The 20,022-nt window shown below is 33.3% G+C and overlaps 1 protein-coding gene across 4 annotated transcripts in view; it reads left to right on the plus strand.

Annotated features, from left to right (window-relative positions):
• PAK5 (p21 (RAC1) activated kinase 5) overlaps positions 1–20,022 on the plus strand; it is a 436,232-nt gene that overhangs the window by 85,213 nt on the left and 330,997 nt on the right. For all 4 annotated transcript variants that reach the window (XM_074287868.1, XM_074287871.1, XM_074287869.1 and 1 more), the window contains exons 2-3: positions 12,666–12,785; positions 19,149–19,269. The gene's annotated coding sequence lies outside the window, so the exon portion shown is untranslated. The remainder of the gene's footprint in view (positions 1–12,665; positions 12,786–19,148; positions 19,270–20,022) is intronic.

Here is a 20,022-nt window from a genome sequence, read left to right on the forward strand (position 1 = left end):
CTTTTTATTCTCTCTCTCAATGAATTCTATAGTAGAGTTAATGTAGACAATTCTCTGTCCCAGACCCATACTGTGTTCTCATGATTTTAAACAATTTGTAGATCCCTAATGGCTTTAATGTAATATTTTGTAGTGTAGCTAGTGTTGGTGTCTTGTCTTAGCTGGTCTTTGTCTTTCCCATAATAGTGTAATGTTTTGCATCAAGTTAACTATTAAGTGTTTGTTATGTTTATTCATAGGTCAGAAGGATTTAAAAAAACAGATTCAGAACCAGGGTTCTACAGAGGTGACAATTACAGGGATGTAGCAAGCAAAAAGAAATTCAAATCCTGAGATAGGGAGATAGAAGCAAATAATAGAGTCCTATGAGAAAAAAAAGTCAATAAAATAGCACAGAAAGTACATCTCGGGTCGACAGTGACATGCATTTTTTAGGGTCCTTTCTTAGCCAGCTAGGTGCTTCAATGGATAAAGTTCTGGGTCTTAAGTTAGGAAAAGATATCTTCCCATATTCACACCTGATCTCAAACACTTAACTGGCTGTGTGACTCTGGGCAAGTATTTAATTCTGTTTATCTCAGTTTCTTCATCTGTAAAATAATCTGGAAAAGGAAATTGCAAACTACTACTATAGTATCTTTGTCTACAAAACCCCAAAGAGATGGACAAAATTGTGAGGAAAAAAGACTGAACAATAACAACATGCTAGCCAGATCCCTACATCTTTCAGCAAAAGATTATTCAGCTGTAGTTTTTGATGTTTATCAGATAATATTCATCTCTTAGCCATATATTGTAATGTTCTCTTCTCTAATTGTAATCGTTCTCACATCTGTGAGCAGATATCTTGGGGAGCTTCTGGAGGCAGCCTTAGTTTCAGTTCAGCAGCCAGGAGTTAAAGTCCAACTCCTTTATTGTCTTCCAAAATCTTATCTCCTTCACTTGGGGCTCAGCTAGTTTTCTGAAGGCCTTCCTCTCTCCTTGGTTCCTTAGAGCTCTTGTCCGAATGTCTCCATCCAGCACAAAGGTGGAAGTGGGAATGAATCTTGACTCTGAATCTCCCAAAGTTCCCTGAAGTTTTCCCGAAGTCCTCCTTGGCCCTTAGAGCTTTCTGCTTATATTTTGCACACTGAGTACACACCAATCATTTCATCACTAGGAAACCATTATTTGTTGTAGGATTAAATCAATGCTAAATTAGATTTAACCATTGTCTCCTCAATTCCACTCAGTACCTTGTTTCAAGTTCTGGCCCATAACATCTCCTTGTAGATCAATCATACTGAACCATGCTAAATTAGACAATTATTGTCTCCATTCATTTCAGTGATTTAGCACCTTGTAAGAATCCTAACAATATATGGCTCACAATTAAAAAGCATTTTCTTCACAAACTTGTGAAGAGATTATGTAAATATTAATATCCCCATTTTATAAATGAAGAAATTGATATTAGGGACTTATTCCAAGTTATATACCCAAAGAAAGATTGTTCATGAATGTTTATCTGAATTTCTTTTCTTTCCCAATGTGAAAAAAATCATAGGATCATAGGGCTAAAGGGAAACTTAGTTGACATTTAGGATAATTACTATATTTTACAGGTGGAGGAAACTGAGCCCCAGGTGAGTTAAGAGGCTTCCCATACAAGTTGTAAGTGTTGGAATAAACAGCACAATGGAAGTTCTCTTAATTCCAGATTTAATACTCTTTCCACTACATTATGCTGTCTTTCTGATGTCACTAGTTGGCTAAGGAATCTTCAATGACTCCTTATTGACTACTGTCTCAAATGCTCAGTTAAGCATTTAAAGTTAGTCAGCAAACATTTATTAAGTAATTACTGCATGGTAGACATTATATTATACAACCCACTGAAGATAACAAAGAAAGGCAAAAATCAACAACAACAACAACAACAAAAGTTTTTGCTTTGGGGGGAGGGTGCCTTGTTCCTTACAATTTGACCTAAGTCTACCTTTACGGAATTTTCCTTCATCTACATTCCAAATACTACCCTGCTTGTTATTTCCTGCCTTCAGTCTACTGTGTGTCCAGGCTTTTTTACAGTCTGGCTCATGCACATGTACCTGTAGTCTTTCCTCTGGGATACCTCCAAAGGATCTCAATCCCTTATCTTGATTCCCCCTAATTCTTAGCACCTTTCTCACTCCTCAACTGACATCATATTTATTTATCTATGTAAATTATCTATATAAATCCCTAACCCCAGCAGAATGTAAATTCTTTGATGGAAAATACTTTTTCTTATCATTTCTGTATCCGGACTCCCTCATACAGAGCCTTGAATATAATAGACAATACCATAAGTGCTTATTATTGTTTTTGCTACCCTGTTATTACCTCTGGCTTTTTAACACCCAACTGTGGTTTTTTAACATCCAACTGTCATCACATCATAGAGAGCAGCTATGGCTGGAGCTCTGTGTTTAAATTTGAGAAAATCTAAGTTCAAATGCAGCCTCAGACTTTTAAGACTAGGTGACCCTGAGCAAGTCACTTTTAACTTCTGTCAGTTTCAGTTCCTCAACTATAAAATTGGGGTAAGAATAGCAAATTTTGAGGATTGTGGTGAGGTTCAGCTGTTATAATACTTGTGAAGTGCTCAAGCACTGTGCTTGGCACATAGTAGGTACCTAATGAATGTCTGTTCCCTTCAGTCTTACCCCTTCTTGGTTCCACTCCCTGGCTGGTCCTATGCAGGTATGATTTTTCTCCACTAGATGAGAATTTCATTTGAACTTTTAAAATAATATTGACAAAGGCAATGATAATTAAAGAATAGAAATATAGAAAAGTAATACCAGTGGATTTCAATGTTAATCCAAGGTGGCTTCATCAGAACCTGTACTGTGAGGATTCTGAAAAGAAGAGCTCAAACTAAATTATAATCTCCTCAAACAGTATTATAGTGGGGGAATGGCTAAATAAACTGTGAGACATTAATATAATGGATTTCTGCATCATAAGAAATGCTAATGATTAAAAGTTCAAAGAATCATGGGAAGATATGTCAACTGATGCAAAGCAAAGTATGCACAACCAGGAAAACAATATACAATGATAACAGTAAAAATAATTAGAACAACAAAAATTAAAACTGAACATATAATTTTAACAACTTGGCCTGAAGAATAGATAATAAACTGGACCTCCCTTTTTTGTTAAAGTGAGGGGGCACTGTGGACTATGGATATGACATTTCATATACTGTCAGACTTAGTTGATATATTAGTCTTATTGAACTGATTTCTTTCTCTCTTTTCAAAAAATTTATTATACAGATGAATGACTTGTTATATAAAGAGAAAGGAATATGTTTGGAAGTAAAAACAACTTATGCAAACTTAAAATAAAATATTATATCAAAATAATATAACAATAATCTTGCTTTTCTTCTTTGCAAGATGAGGAGGGTTGACTTTCATGGCCTTTAAGGCCCCTCTAAGTTCCAAATCTCCCAAAGATTTTATAAAGCACAATAATGACTTTGAAAAATATTAGGGGAATCTTTTCCATATGAGTAAAAAAAGTGATGCTCTACCTAAGTGGGGCAGCTAGATGGCACGGTGGATAGATAGAGCACCAGCCTTCAAATCAGGAGGAGCAAAGTTCAAATCTAACCTCAGACATCTCACACTAACTAGCTGTGTGACTCTGGACAAGTCACTTAATTACATTTGCTTTGCAATAAAAACAACCGTAACAAAAAAAGAAAACAACAAACAGTAATAAGACAGTACATAAAGAAACCTTACTTGCTTTTTATATTTAGGGGGGACTAGTTTCAGAAACTTTATTAGGCTTATGCATCAGAACCTTGAATCCTTTGACATCTTTTAAACCTCTTCTTCTGTTAGAACAATTTAACAAACTACTTTAAAATGTGTACAATTATCATTTGGGAAAGAGAAACAAAAAGACAATTAACAGATAAACCAGTGTAATCAGTTGTTAAGAAAGGAAAGGAAAAGCCATTTGAAGTAAAAAAGAGCAGAAGTAGGGTGAGAAATGGAATGAAAGGTAAACTCTATTTTCTCTCCAGATCTTAAATAAGGACAGACTTCAGATGATCCTAAAGATTACATGTCTCTTTTATTGATGGAGGGATATGCATTTATTAAGTACCTACTATGTACCAAAATTATGCCAAGTGCTTTACAAATATTATCTTCTTTGTCTCTAACACTAAGTATTTAATAAATGCTGATTAATATATTAAGTAATTGATTGATAGGGGAGAGAAGGACCTGGGCAACAACTGAGATGGTGCAGGGAATCTGACTCTTCATTTATTGTTTCCCCTAAATCTTTCACCATTTTCCTCTCCAAATCTACATCACTTTCTTTCACAGTAAAGTCAATCAATAGAGACAGAATGTTCTTAGGGGCATTTTGCCCTCATATAAATGGGAAACAAGATGGTTTAAAGATGGAAAGATGTGATGTCTGTATTACACTATGGCAAAGGTAAGCCTGTGTTTTTCCCCAAAGATTATAGAAAATGGTATTGTACTGCATTTAAAATGGTCTTTTGATATAAAGCAATTTCCAAGCAGAATTTAGTCTCTGACTTCCATATGCCCTGCACTAGGTAGTCTTTGAATGAATCAAGTACAGCCATAAGATCCCTTCACTTAAACATCAGAGCAAAATTTCTAAAGGCATTTCTTTCTCCATCAATCTGTTCATTTTTTCAATCCTTTATATCATCTTTGTTGATTACTGATATATTTCCCTCTGAATGACACTGTTAGTGTATATAGAAAATTCAGAGTGAATGATGCCAAATGGATTGAGCATTAATAGAGGTAAGAATTTTTTGAAAATAAAAATGGAAATTGATGTGCTTCATTTAATAAGGATAGAAAAATTAATCTGTCAGCACAATTTCTAATCTCCAAATGCTTTCTGATTATATTTCCACTCATAAGCGGCAGTTTCCAGAGGGAAAGGTGTTTAGCATAATGCAAGTGCATCCAAGATTTTGCTTTGGCATTACTTTCTGAACTATTAATATCAACCAACATAAGCATGTGAGAAAAGATAAAATGGGAAGATAGAAAAGTAACAGTGGAAATAACATGGGAATAAGTGGATGCAGTACTGAAATATTTTGGCTTCACATGGATGAGAATGATTTAACATCATATGAGTGTGATCCTCTCTCTCCCTCTGATTCATCCTACATGCTGCTGAAAGCTGAAAATTCCTAAAACTTATAGTCCTGATCACCTCATTTTTCATTCAAAAACTTCAATGGCTTCCCATCATCCACTTCTTAGTCTGACTTAGCTTTGCACAACCTCCAATCTTGATTTTAAATCTGGCCTCAGACATTTACTTGCTGTGTGACTGTTTGCCTCAATTTTCTCATCTGTAAAATGAGCTGAAAAAGGAAATGGTTATAAGTCAGTATCTTTGCCAAGAAAATGACAAATGGACAGACCCAACTGAAAATTATTTTACAACAATAATCCTTTTTCCCACATTCCCTATGCCTAGAACACAATCTACTGCATTTCATCCTTCTTTCCCAAAGAACTGCTTTACTTCCAGTTTCTGGAATGCATCTCTGTATATTATAAACCTACCTATCATTTAAAGATTGGTGATAATTTCACTCCATCTATGAAAACTTTCACATTTCAGAAGACTCAAATAAAGAAGCATTGGATCCCATGACTTGTAAATTTAAAAGGGAAGCTCTCAAGAATGGAATTCTGAAGGCTGGAAATATTTATATGAACTGATGATGAAGTGAGTAGAAGCAAGAGAACACTGTCCAGAGTAACAGAAAGATTCTGCGATAATCAACTGTGATAGACTTGGCTTTTTTCAACAATGAGGCAATTCATGGCAATTAGACTTTTGATGGAGTCATCCACATCCAGAGAGAACTATGGAGACTGACTGTAGGTCAGTGAATAGTATTTTCACCTTTTTTGTTTGCTTGTAACTTGTTCCTGTTTTTCCCCCTTTTGATCTGATTTTTTTCTTGTGAAGTAGGACAAATATGGAAATATATTTAGAATTGCACATGTTTAACCTATATTGGATTATTTGCTATCTAGAGGAGGCTGGGAGAAAAATTTGGAACTCAAGGTTATGTAAAGGTGAATGTTGCAAACTATCTTAGCATATATTTGGAAAAATAAAAATCTATTTAAAAAGAATGGAATGCTGATGACATAATCACAAATTATTGATTTTTTAATAAAAGAATAATATAATTGATCAGGATTTCATAGATGTTAAACTAATCTAAAAAGAAAAAAATGAAAAAAGGGGACATCAATGAAGATAAGTATGAAAATGTGGTGTGTTTCTATGAGATTACTATAAGGAATGGTTCTTAATGGTTCTCTCCTACCTTTCCCTCCCCTAGAGATCATCCAGTCTTAGGTGTGTATTATCAAGAACCCATTCTACAATATTGCTGGTAGAATGTAAAGTCTTTTAAGGCAAGACCAGTTTTTCACTTTTATTTTTTTATGCCTAGTATTTAACATAATGTTTTTTATATAATAGGCACTAAATAATTATTGGTTAGATTGGATTGGATTACCAATCTTTATACAACTTTCATTGGAAAATCTCTGATGAATAGAAATAACATTGCCATCTGCATTTGGACAAGTCTAATTGTTAAGTAAAATTTTATTATATTTATTTGAGATGATGTCCTGTAACTTGAACAATAGAGTATTAAGATGATAGATGCAGATAAGGAAGGGATCTTATGGAATAGCTAGTCTACCCTCAGAGAAGTCAAGTCACTTGACAAAAGTCTCAAAAGACATAGAAGAACTATAATTTTATCATGGGTCCTTAGCCTCACTGATTTTTCCATGGTATTGCTTGTCCTAAAGTTACAGTCTGAAAAAGAACAGGGTATTTTGTGGATTATAAACTTAATTGAAGTCATTATTGTGGTATTGTAGACAAAAAATAATGACGAGATGACAGGAATAAAAAAGAAATAACCTTAATTAACTGTCTTATTCAGATTCCATCTAGAATAGATACTACGGTCAGTGCTACAGTTGAGGGTACGTCATTGATAAGCAAGAGACTGTCTATAGGAAAGTGAACAAAGCAGTGAATGGAAGTTCATCCTAATGGACAATCAGCTGAAGAAACTGGGAATGTATAACCTGGAGAATAGAAGACCTGGGATGGGAGAAGGAGGGGGAAACAAGATGGCTATTTTAAATTTGTAATGATGATAATGGTACTAGTAGTACAAGGAAAATGATGGTAACAATAATCATAATTAGCAGTGATATAGAGTTCACTATGTGTCAATACCACGCTAAGCACTTTACAAACTTATATCATTTAATTTAAAGGAAGGGTGATGTGCTTGAGGGACTGGATTTGCTTTGTCCAGTTAACAAATCTAGAAGCAATGAGTAGAAGTTACCAAGGGACCAATATGGACGATATAAATTTAAAAAATCAATCAAACAACCTTCCCACAGTAAGAAGTATCCCAGAGACAATGGGTTTCCTCAGTAGTCAGTAGATTCCTTTTTTTCTAGGTCTTCAATAAAAATCTGGATGACCACTTTTTAGTAGGTATCCTTTTTTGAGACATGAATTGGGCCAAATAACCTTTCAGACTTTACAATTTATAATTCTATAATTCTTTCTTACTTCTATTCCCCCCAATACAAAAGAGAACAAGCCCAATCCTTCTTTCATATGATGGCCCTTCAAATACTTTCTGACAGCTGTCATGTTCCCCTTAAGTCTTCTCTTCTCCAGGTTGAATATGCCCACTTCTTTATTTCAATCCCTATTTGGTATGACCTCTGGTTCACTAAGCATCCTGAGAGAACAACTCTAATATGTTTCAGTTTGTCAGTGTCTTTTCCACATACAGGTAATTGAAATCTGAAATCAGGGATCCCCAGTGGAACTATGAATACATTTAATGCAGTTTTAGATTGGAAAAACATCACATTTTATTTTTATGAACCTTAATTTTCAATTGCATCTAACTGAAAGTTAGTATATCCTTCCATTGTGAACAAAAGTGACAAACATGATTCTGAGAAGGGATCAATAGCGTTCATGCAACTGTCAAATGAATTCTTGTCATAAAAGGTTAAAAGTTCATATTATAAATGAATGAGGAAAAAGCAAGAAAGCACTTAATTATCTTAAATTAATTCTAGACAAATGGAACAAATGGTTGTGACTTTCTCAGGGACACATAACTAATAAGCATATGAGGTCATATTTGAACTCCGGTTCTCCTTTTTCCAGAGCCAGTTGCTTAACCCACTGCATCAGCTATCTGCTCCAATTCTTCAGATTCCAAAAATGTAAGGCTAGTGAGCTCTCTCTCCAATCTTAGAATAAATGTTAGAACAGATCATTAAATGGATCATTTATATTAGCCATAGATCAGTTAGTAATAGTGAAGGTAAGTCAATTTAACTCACCAAGTTATATTGTTAGATTAGGACCCTGGAGTGGGGAAGACCTGAATTCAAATCTGATTCAGACACTAAATAGCTGGATGACCCCTGGCAAGTCACTTAACTTTATTAACCATAGTTTCTTTAAAAATGAGCAGTTAGAATGAAATGGCCAAGTATTCCAGTATCTTTGCCAAGAAAACCCTAATTGGGGTTATTAGGAGTTGGACATGATTGAAATAAATGAAGAACAGCAACAGTGTACCAGGCATTATGCTAAGTATTTGAGGGAAATATGTTTTATATACAGAGAACTTATATTTTTCCATTTAATTTTTTTATTTATTATTAACACATTGTTTTGTGAAAAATGTTGGGAGAGAAAAATCAGAGCAAAAAGGCAAGACCATGGGAGATTAAAAAAACAAAACAAAACAGAAAAAAGAAGTGAACATAGCACGTGTTGATTTATATTCAGTTTCCTTAATTCCTTTTCTGGATACAAATGACATTTTCTGTGCAGTCTATTGGAATTGCTTTAGATCACTGAACCAATGAGAAGAACCAAGTCTTTCATAGATCATTGCACATTCTTGCTATTACTGTATACAAGCTAGTACTGATTCTGCTTGTTTCTCTCAGCATCAGTTCATGTAAAACTTTCCTGGTCTTTCTAAAATCAGCTTGTGCATCATTTTTTTAGAGAACAATACTATTCCATTATCTTCATATACCACAACTTGTTCAGTCATTCCCCAATTTATGGGCATCTAGTCATTTTTCAATTCTTTGCTTTTACTTCAGAGTTGTTTTAATTTGCATTTCTTTAATCAGTGATTTAGAGCATCAATTATAGATGGCTTTAATTTCGTCATCTAAAACTTGTCTTTATATACTTTGACCATTTATCAATTGGGCAATGACTTGTATTCTTTTTATTACAGCTTTTTATTTTCAAAACATATATATGAATAATTTTTCAACATTGACCCTTGCAAAACCAAATTGTTCCAAATTTTTCCCTCCCTTCCCTCCACCCCCTCCATTATATGACAAGTAATTCAATATATGTTAAATATGTTAAAATACATTAAATCCAATTTATGTATACATATTTATATAATTACCTGCACAAGAAAAATCAGATCAAAAAGGAAAAAAAATTGAGAAAGAAAACAAAATAAAAGCAAACAAAAAAGAGTAAAAATGCTATGTTGTGATTCACACTCAGTTCCCACAGTCTCTCTCTGGGTGTAGATGGCTTTCTTCATCACAAGATCATTGGAACTGGTCTCAACCATCTCATAGTTGAAAAGAGTCACGAATGACTTGTACTCTTAACAAATTTAATACAGTTCTTTATACGTTTTAGAAATGAGATCTTTATCAGAAATACTGGTTGTAAAGATTTGGAAGAAGACACAACATAAAGTGAAGTTGTAGGTATTTATGGAGGAAGAGAGAAGGAAATGAAGGAAAAAGAAGTCTGTAATGTAAGGAGTAGAAATGAGAAAAAAACTAACATAGCTAGCCTGAACATTTTCTTAAAGTTGGGGAAAGGGTTCCAGCAAGAACTAATGACAGGGGAATCACAAGGAAAAAGATATTTTCTAGGGTATGAAGGTTACCAAAATTGGAGAGTAAGAAGGCTGATGGAAAATCATGGTGGCAGAAACTTTTTCTAATGTGAGAAGCTTTCTGGGACATAATAGAGAAAGAAGTCCAGTGTTGGAAATGGAGCCAAGAGGAAAAAAGAAAAAAAACTAAAACCAAAACCGCGGCTGAGGACTGAGCTCCAAATATGAACTTCATCAATTTCCACTTGTGCTTTGATTATAGCAGAAAAAGAAGTAGTATATCCTAATGTTTTGTATCCTGAAGGAAAGTTAGAACTAAAAAATTATTCTGAAGTTAATTACATAAATTAAGTAAGCATTTTCATATTATACATCAAAGAGCTGGGTTTCTTAACAATGTTTTGCTTTGCTCTCTTGGAACTTTTCCTCCTATTTCAAAGATAACTGATGGCATTTCAAGAATCACACTTGCCAGTGCTCTGGAAAGAGCTTCTTCTGGGTTCAGTGATTTATAGTCAACCAAGAAAACTAGGGACTTCAGTCTTGATTGCATTTCTGTTCTAATCCTTCCAGCCTCTAAATCATTCTCCTTCTGAAGAAAAAAGAAACAAAAGAAAAGAGTAGTTTTGACTTTTTTTTTCTGTCATTTGTTGTATAGGTGGAGAGTACAAGTTCAGCCTTTGATACAGACTAGCTTTGTGATCTTAGCAAGTCACTTAACCTCTCCTGTAATCCTCTAATCATGAATCACCAGGGAAAAGGAAGTTCTTGGGTTGTTGCATGCTTACTGGATATCTTTGTGATTCCTAAGTCACTTATTTGTTGTTATTGCTACTATTATTGATCCTTCTTCAGAACCAGAGGAAGCATATTCCAGAAAGCAAGGATGTCTTTATGTTGAATATTTATGTCCTAAGATAGTGAATCTAATTCTTCCAGGATATTCATGACTTCCTGGAATGGTTGCCCCATTTCTTTTTTGACTGCTTAGAAAGGAAAGCATAAATTAACATAGGTCAAAATGAAGTCTTTGAGAGCAATCCATTTTAAGTTAACCTCATTTCACTAGCAAAAGCAACAGAATCAAACTATATTTTGTTGCATCTCAGCTTCAGAGGCTGCTTTGAATGTACAGTCATCTGAGAACAAAACATCATGCACCAATTCCTCCTTCACTTTAGTCTTGGCTTGTAATCTTTTCAAGTTAAATAATTTCCCATCAGTGCAGTAACTGACCTTGATGCCATGTTTATTCTTATTGAAAGCATCTGACAACAGTGATGAAAACTAGTAGGAAGTAAATATCTGCACATAAGCAATTAAAATATATATATGCTACATGATAAATGTTATTACAATGCTTCATTTTGGCATGGAAGTAATACTGATTTCTCAAAGGCAATTTTGGCTGAACCCAAATGTAGTAAATAATATGATGTTGGAGAAACCAGGATATCCTCAAGTAATAGATTATATATTTTTTTCAAACACCTGCTTAAGTTTAAGATGTTGTTCATCAGATGATAAATTACCTACCGTGTCCATTTATAAAACAGATAGAAATACAATATGACTATCAATCTTGTATGGCTTATTTCTACTTCAGCATTGATTGGGATGGACTAGTGCTCAGAGAACATAAATTGTAAAAATAGTATTTTTATACCAACTTGAAATAGTTATTCAATCGTTGATACTCGATTTGAAATCTCTGCCCGAGAGTAGCTACATGAACAGAATAGTGAAATCACACATGTATATTAATGACCTTTCAGTCTCTGCAATACTCTCCACTCTTCAAAGATCTCCAACATGCTTTAGCAACCTTCTTAACCCTGGAAGAGACATCCATCTGTTTGGCCCTCCAATCCTGAAAGACTCTAACTCTGTGACTCCCTCCTCCCAGACCTTCTCTTACTACTTCACTCCTCTCCTAACTCCACCCCCGACTCTTATGAACTTCTCCACTATGATCCATGATACTCTACTCCACCTTACATGTGTTGTTTTTTTCAGTTCCTTTTATATGTTGCCTTCACCCATTAAAATGAGGGTATGCATTATCTTTATTTTTGCTTCTATTTGTATTCCCAGGACTTTCAATGCTTTAGTAAATGCTAACTGCTTTAACAATGGACTGAAAATAATGAGATCAAATTTAGTAGTGATTAGTATAGTTTTATACTTGGGTTAAAATCCAGTTTCATAAGTACAGGGTAAGGAGAAACATACAGATAATTTTTCTGAAAATGATCTGAGGATCTTAATGAATTGAAAACTAAATGAGTTAGCAACATAATATAATAGCTGAAAATGAAATTTTAGGCTACTTTAAAAATTGAATTTCAAGAAAATGGCATGGATAATCCCTTTGTGTGCCTTGGTAAAATTATAATTGAGGATTATATTCAGTTTTATGAATGACTATTTAAGACAGACATCAATTATTTGCAGAGTAGTCAGGAAAGAGCAGGTAAGATGATAAAGATCTTTGAGTTCATGCCATGAGGGATCATTTGCAAAAAGGGGAAATGTTAACCATATAGAAGAAAACACTTAGAGGGGAGAAGCTACATTCAAAATTTGAAGAGCTGTCATGAAGTAAACGTATTAACTTTGTTCTATTTGCCTCCCACAGGACACCTAAACCTGGAACAATTGTTAGAAATTAACAAAGGAGAAGATTTAAGCTTGATGACTGATAGAAACTTCCTGTCATTTATAACTGTTCAAAAGCAGGATGGGTTGGCTCAGAAAGGTGAGAAATTCTCCTTCATTGGAAGTCTTCAATCAGACTGATTGACCACTTGTTGACTGTATGATAGTAGGGATTTGTTTCTGGCATGTTTTGGGCTAAATGTCTGCTGATGTTTCCATCTCTAAGAATTTATAATATCCTTTTATAAATGGAATCAAAAGACATGCATAGATTGTGATTAAATGAAAAAAAATTCACAAATTCTTCCCAGAAGGGCAAAGGAGTTGAAGAGTTATTTTTATCATATACCTACATACAGTAAGAAAAACTTCATTCATTCATTCAATTTGATTATTTTGCTAACAGTGCTCACAATAACTATAAGTAAATAGACTGCCATGAAGACAATTGTAGCTTATGTATCAAAATCTTGCCTCTGCAAGATTGAAACAAGAATTCTACAGATAATTAGACAAAGTCCTTTAAACAAAGTCAACATATAATTTGATACTTGATAACTTGATAACTTTGCAAATAGTTAATGAAAAGGGAATCTTAAGGTGAGCCTAGAAAACATGTTGCTAATTATGACTTGAAACTGAGATATAAAAAATCAAAGGCTTGAAAATTCCTCAGAAACCTTATCTCTGTATCTTATATCTACTGTCTTTATGAAATAATGAAGAGCAAAATGAATAGAACCAAGAGAACATTGTACACAGTAACAGCAATCTTTTTCTAAGATCAATTTTGATCAAATAAGTCATTCTATTATAAATGCCCAAATTAACTACAAAGGACATTTGAAGGAAGACACTATCTGCATCCAGAGAAAGAAATAATAAAAATAAGTATGTATAAAATGATTTTGCATATATATATATATATATATATATATATATACACACATATATATGTACATATGTGCATATATATATATATATATATATATATATATATATATATATATATATTCACATTTGTAATGGTAGTCATCTCTAAGGAATGGGGGAGGAAGAAAAAAAAGAAAAATTTATATGATAACTCTATTATATATTTAAAAAGGAATAGAAATTGTATATAATAAATTTGTTCCATCATCTTTTTTTATTACACTATGTTATAGAAATGTTTGTTTTATTCCATAAATTAAAAATTAAATAAATGCAAATTTTAAAAAGATACTTAGAATCAGTAAACACATTAAGTACCAAACATTGTAAAAATGAAATTGTTTGTATCTTAACAAAGAGGAAATGACTACTTACTGATGTGGGAGTCATTTCAAAATCACTTATCTATGTTCAGCCCAATAATTTATTGTTTAGAACACACATTTTTTCAAGTTAGTAGAAAGAATAAATATAAACAGAATGTGATTATAACAACTCCAATCTAAACCATTTAAATAGACTATTCAGAAAAAATGGGGAATGGGGAAAATAAAGACATATTGATTATTAGTATTTCTGAAATAGGTTGAACAGAAATAGTTACTTCAAGAGCAAGTTAACCCTAGGGCTAAGAAACTATTTCAATAATAAGATACTTGACATACATTTTTGATTATGCCCACTCTGCAGATTTTTTGCTTATTTGTTACAGGATTGTGTTCCCTCGCCTCAGCTAGTTTTGAATTTTTAAAAATATATACCAAAGAGAACATAAGGTAATTAAAGTGGAAACACAGTGCACAAGTAGGGAAGTTTTGAAAATAACTTGTGGGATTTGTTATGTACTTTTAAAAATTCAAGTGATGAATGTAGGTTCATAGTTCCATATGCAATTCTCTTTTGGTGTTCTGCTGTGCATATGAAAATAGTTTTTTTTTTTTAGTGTTTACGTTCAAAATAAAAGAATAATTTTTAAAGTATGTATTTGAAATTTTAAAGTATTTTATAAATGTCATTATGTATTTTCATTATTTTGGGTTACCCTTCCAAAAAACAAACCAAACCCTCTGGAGAGAGAAGATCAGGATCAAAATAGAGGAGGGGATAGGTGGATAAAGAGAAAGAAAGTAGAGTGCCTTTTCATCTTTCATCCACTCTGCCTTGAAATTCCCACTTTCTTCTACTTCAAGTTTACCATTAACAGATCCAGGTCTTAATATTTTGCAAAATTTTCTAGACTACAGTACATTTTTTACTAGTGAACCATGTGAAGTGTTTTCTTCCTTTCCTTTAATTTGGGGATGCAGTATTCTGGATATTTAATTAGATATTTACTATCAGCTCTTTAATTATAAATTTAAAAATATAATACAACTTTTATAGGAAAATAATAGACTCATTAGCTTGTTAAGACATTTCATGAAAGCTTTTCAGAGGACTATATAAGCACTGTTAGTAGTACCTTCAGTGGCTTAAAAGAGTGACTGGCTGAGCCTTTTGAGTAGCAAAGGTATAATTTACAATGAATTGGCTTAGTACTGATTCATTGTAGGGAATGGGCATTTCAATAAAAAGTCCATTCTTTTTAAAAATTATCTATTTTTAAGACAAAGAATCTCATTTGCCCTATCTTGTTCTTAGTAGAACATTAGTCAGTCTGCTTTTCTTGGTTTCCCAATATATGCCTATCTTTCCTTCTTGATTTAATTTTCCATAAAGAAACATAAGATTTAATTGAGGGAATGTGGAGTACAAATCACTAAATATGAATATAATATATACAATGTAAACTTTACTACTCCAGTGACTTTCAAGGGCCCCTGATTTGGTTTTGATAGGTTGTTTTATTTTTATTTTTCTTGTGCCTGTTTTAGGGAAGTATACCACCACCACCACCTACTACTACTACTACTACTACTACTACTACTACTACTACTACTACTACTACTACTACTACTACTACTATCACTCCTACTACCCAACTAGCTAGCTATTATTAGCTAACTAGCCAGCTAGTTTTAATGTTTGCAAAGCATTTGCAAATATTATTTCATTTTATCTTCATAACAACCTTGGGAGGAAGGTGCTGTTATTATCCCCATTGTGCAGATGGAAATAATCATAGAGAAGTTAAGTGAATTGTTTATGATCACACAGATACTGAGATGCCAATTTGCTTACTAAGAAAGAAGTAGGAAATTGTTTTCTTCTTATACAGCCATACATGGATGAGGAACATTTTTAGTATTCTAAACAGATAGCAGTCATTTTTTATAAAGGCTAATGATTTCATCTAACATATTTTATGGTTAATTATGAATAGCTTTCCAGAGAGAACATTTCATAAGAAATATACAGTACTTGGGGAAAAGATATTGAGGAAAAACCTCACTATAGTCTTTAAATCAAGAGCCACTTTGGGGGAAAGGACATATAGTAGGAATGTTAAAATACTTCTTGAACAATAAGGTAACTTGTTTGATGCAGTCAGAACAACTAAGCTAAATGGACCATAGGTTTGAATTGTAGTACTTTAATATTTAATAAATCTGATGTTCCTCACCCTCTGATTGCACAGTGAGTGTTATTGGCAAATGTGGAGTAACACTGTAGTGAACAAGGACAGCTAGTTGATACTCTAGATTATAAAGAGTGAAAATATCTAAAAATCATTGCATTTCTTTACTTGTAAAATGAAGAGCTTAGATTAAACAGTCTTTAGGGTCCTTTTCTAGTTCTAAGTTTTTATATCATTGAGAATGAAACTCAAACACACACACACAATCACAGAACCTCAGAATTATAAGAATTTAAAAATCAATTTGTTCAATCTATATCTGAGTAGAAATGTCATCAATAAACCAATAAAAGGGAGTAAAAATATCACTTGGTTTTGAGTGTGGACATCAAAAAATTTTAAGAAAAGGAATAGGGCTTAAAATGAAAAACAAGGAGGTGGACAAGGGTCCAAATCAAAGGATAGAATCCAATTGATGACCTCCAGGGATAATGTTGGAACATTAGGAAAAATGGTCTTCAGAAGACAATAGAAGAAGAAAAAATGACAACTGATCTCTGAAAGGTCATCTTGGAATTTATAACCTAGAGTTCTGCAAACTTTTTGTTACTCTTCATAGTTCACCTGAAAACTTTGCTACTTCTAACCAGGGCACTTCTGCACTAGGATACTCCAAACTAGGGAAGAATTTCAACAGTCCAAAAATTTTGATTGCAAGGAAGTTAGGGACAATCATGAGTTTTGGAACCATTTTCAACTCTTCACTCTGGCCTAATCCATTTGCCAAGTCTTGTCAACTCGAGGTCCAAATTATCTCCCATATATGTACCCATTTCTGTACTTGCAAGGCTATTCTACTAGTTCACCTTCTAATCATCTCTTTCTAGACTATTTCAATAGCTTTCCAAATAGTCTCACTGTTTCCATTTTCTCTTTTCTCCAGTTCGTACTGGAAAAAAGTATCAAACTAATTTCATAAAGGAAAGAATACTATACTATCCTGCTTAAGAAGTTTTAATGATTCCCTGTTGTTTTGGAGATCAAAAACACAGCCCTCTGTCCAACATTCAAAGTCCTTCATGACCTGACTTCACCCAACTTTTCCAGCTTTATTATTCATTTACTTTAGTTGAAATTTAACTCTCTAAACTTCTGTGTCTTTGGCAATTCTATTTCTGTCACCTCTGTTTTTCTGCTCCCTATATGGTGTCATCTTCCCTTAGAGTGTAATCTATTTTATAATAAGCATTTGCTTGTTAACTTTTGTTTTTATTTTTAGTACTTAAAGTGCCTGGAACACAATAAGTGCTTCATAAATACATTTAGTCATCTAAATTTCTGTCTGTCATATGCTCTGTGATTTTTGATATTCCTCTTACATGGCATTCCATGTATTTCTATAATTTTGAGGTAAAGAAATTCCTAGTTTCTATCAAAGCTCAACTTAAGGGATGTCTCCTATGTTATACCTTTACTAATTACCCCACCTCCTGCTAGCTAATAATATCTCTCTGATAGATAGATAAAAATGGAGATAGAAATAGATAGCATCTACATATATGTTTACACATTGTTTCTTTGATATACTGTAAATTTCTCCCTGCTAGTCAAGATTGTTTCATTTTTAATCTTTTATTTCCATCACCTGGTCAGAGGATGGTGTTTCATTAACAAATTTTGATGGGTTTATGTCTTTTTGATATAATAAGTATGAGATGCTAGCGGTAAGCTAGCAAATCCCTATTCTAGAGAACGATGCAAAGAAGTTTCCAGAAAATAAAGATCCAGGGGGCAGTTAGATGGTGCAGTAGAGCACCAGTCCTGAAATTAGGAGGACCTGAGTTCAAATCTGATCTCAGACACTTAATATGGCCTAGCTGTGTGACCCTGGGCAAGTTACTTAACCCCAATTGCCTCAGAAGAAGAAAAAAAAGAAGATCCAGGAATTTAACATTCAAAAAAAAAAGGCAAAGTATTGTTTGTGAGTAGAGGAAGCCTGTTATAATTGAGCCTTATGGATTTCTAAGAAGTCTAAAAAGAAAGGAAGAAATTTTTTTTCAGACTACCAAACACCCATCTATATCTCTAAATAATTTCTAAGGCTATATCAAATAATAATGATGAAAATGAATGCCCTTGCTTTAAATCTGAGTCTAATAGAAAGACCTCTAGAATTTACTGTAACAATAAGTAGTCCATATATTATTGTTTAATAAGAAACGGCCAGCAGAATGATTTCAGAGAGGCCTGGAGAAACTTAACATGAACTGATGCTGAGTGACATGAGCAGAACCAGGAGATCATTACACACAGCAACAAGAAGATTAATTCTGATGGACATGGCTCTCTTCAACAATGAGATGAGTTAAACTAGTTCCACTTGTTCAGTGATGAAGAGAGCCATCTATACCCAGAGAGAGGACTGTGGGAACTGGGTGTGGACCACAATTATAGCATTCTCACTCTCTCTGTTGTTTGCTTACATTTTGTTTTCTTTTGCAGGTTTTTTTTCTTCCTTCGTGATCTGATTTTTCTTGTGCAGCAAGATAACTGTATAAATATGTGTATATGTATATACACATATATATATTGGATTTAACATATTTTAATATATTTAACATGTATTAGACTACCTGCCATCTAGGAAAGAGGTAGGGAGGAGGTGAAAATTTGGAACTTAAGGTTTTACAAGGGTCAGTGTTGAAAAATCAACCATGCATATGTTTTGTAAATGAAAAGCTTTAATAATAATAACACTAAATAAATAGTCCATTTATTCTTGTTTTTTAATATTTCTAATTAAAGGAATTTTATTTTGCTAAAAGCTTTTTTGCATTTATGAATATAAGCAGGCAATTTTGCTGTTTTTGTTATTAATGGAGCTTGTTATATTTCTAGTTTATTGAATATTCAACCTTGTTATATAGTATACAATGTTTTAAAATACAATTCTAGACTCTGCTAATATTGAATACAAGATTTTTTGCATCAGTATTCATATTGTATTTACAGATGGGCTGGTCACGGCAATGAGAAGGGTCAACTCTACATCTGAGACTGGAGCAAAGGAGTCAGCAGTTAGGGAATACATCTAAGTGATATGAGATGAGAAGGCAAAGATGAACAACTCACGGTGAATGGTTTTATTATTTCTTTTTGTAAAATATGATAGAGGTCTGTAAGTGTGAGGTTGAGGTAAGGGAAGTGCCATGAGAGACTTGAGGATAGACAGCTGATAGATCAGATAATCAATTAGGGAAGCAAGAATGATAATGCTGCAGTGAGATCAAATTGAGGTTAGATAACACAAATGTGTAGAGAACCCAATTAGTGCTATTTTATGATATCCTCCAGCTCCATTCAGCAATATGGGAAATGAAGCAAAAGAGGCAATTAAGTTTGTAATCCAGATTTGGAATTTGAAAAGGCATGGCTAAAGGGTAAAGGAGGAAAAACTAGGAAGAGGGAAAGACCGAGAGAGACAGAGACAGAGATAGTAAGAGTAAAGGAAAATTGGAAAAACAAAACACCAAATAAATAAATAAACAAAGCAAAACAGTTAACTATGTGCCAGCTCAGATTCAATCACATTAAGTTCTACTAAAATTTGCCAAATATTAATTAGAATGTAAAAACTTCAGTTGACAAGGCACTGGAGGAAATACAAAGGTAATATAATAACTGCAGTTACATAGCACTTCCAAGGAAGTAGAGGAATTTATCTCAATTTCACAATAATCCTTTGAGTTTGATTTTATAGATATTATTATCTCCATTTTATAGAGGAGGAAACTGAAGTATATAGGAGTTAAAAGTCTTATTCATAGTCATACAATTAGTAAAGTGTCAGAGAGAGAATTTGACCCCAGTTCTCCTCTATATTGGC

This window comes from Sminthopsis crassicaudata, chromosome 2 (assembly GCF_048593235.1).
Source record: "Sminthopsis crassicaudata isolate SCR6 chromosome 2, ASM4859323v1, whole genome shotgun sequence".
Taxonomy (NCBI): Eukaryota; Metazoa; Chordata; class Mammalia; order Dasyuromorphia; family Dasyuridae; genus Sminthopsis; species Sminthopsis crassicaudata.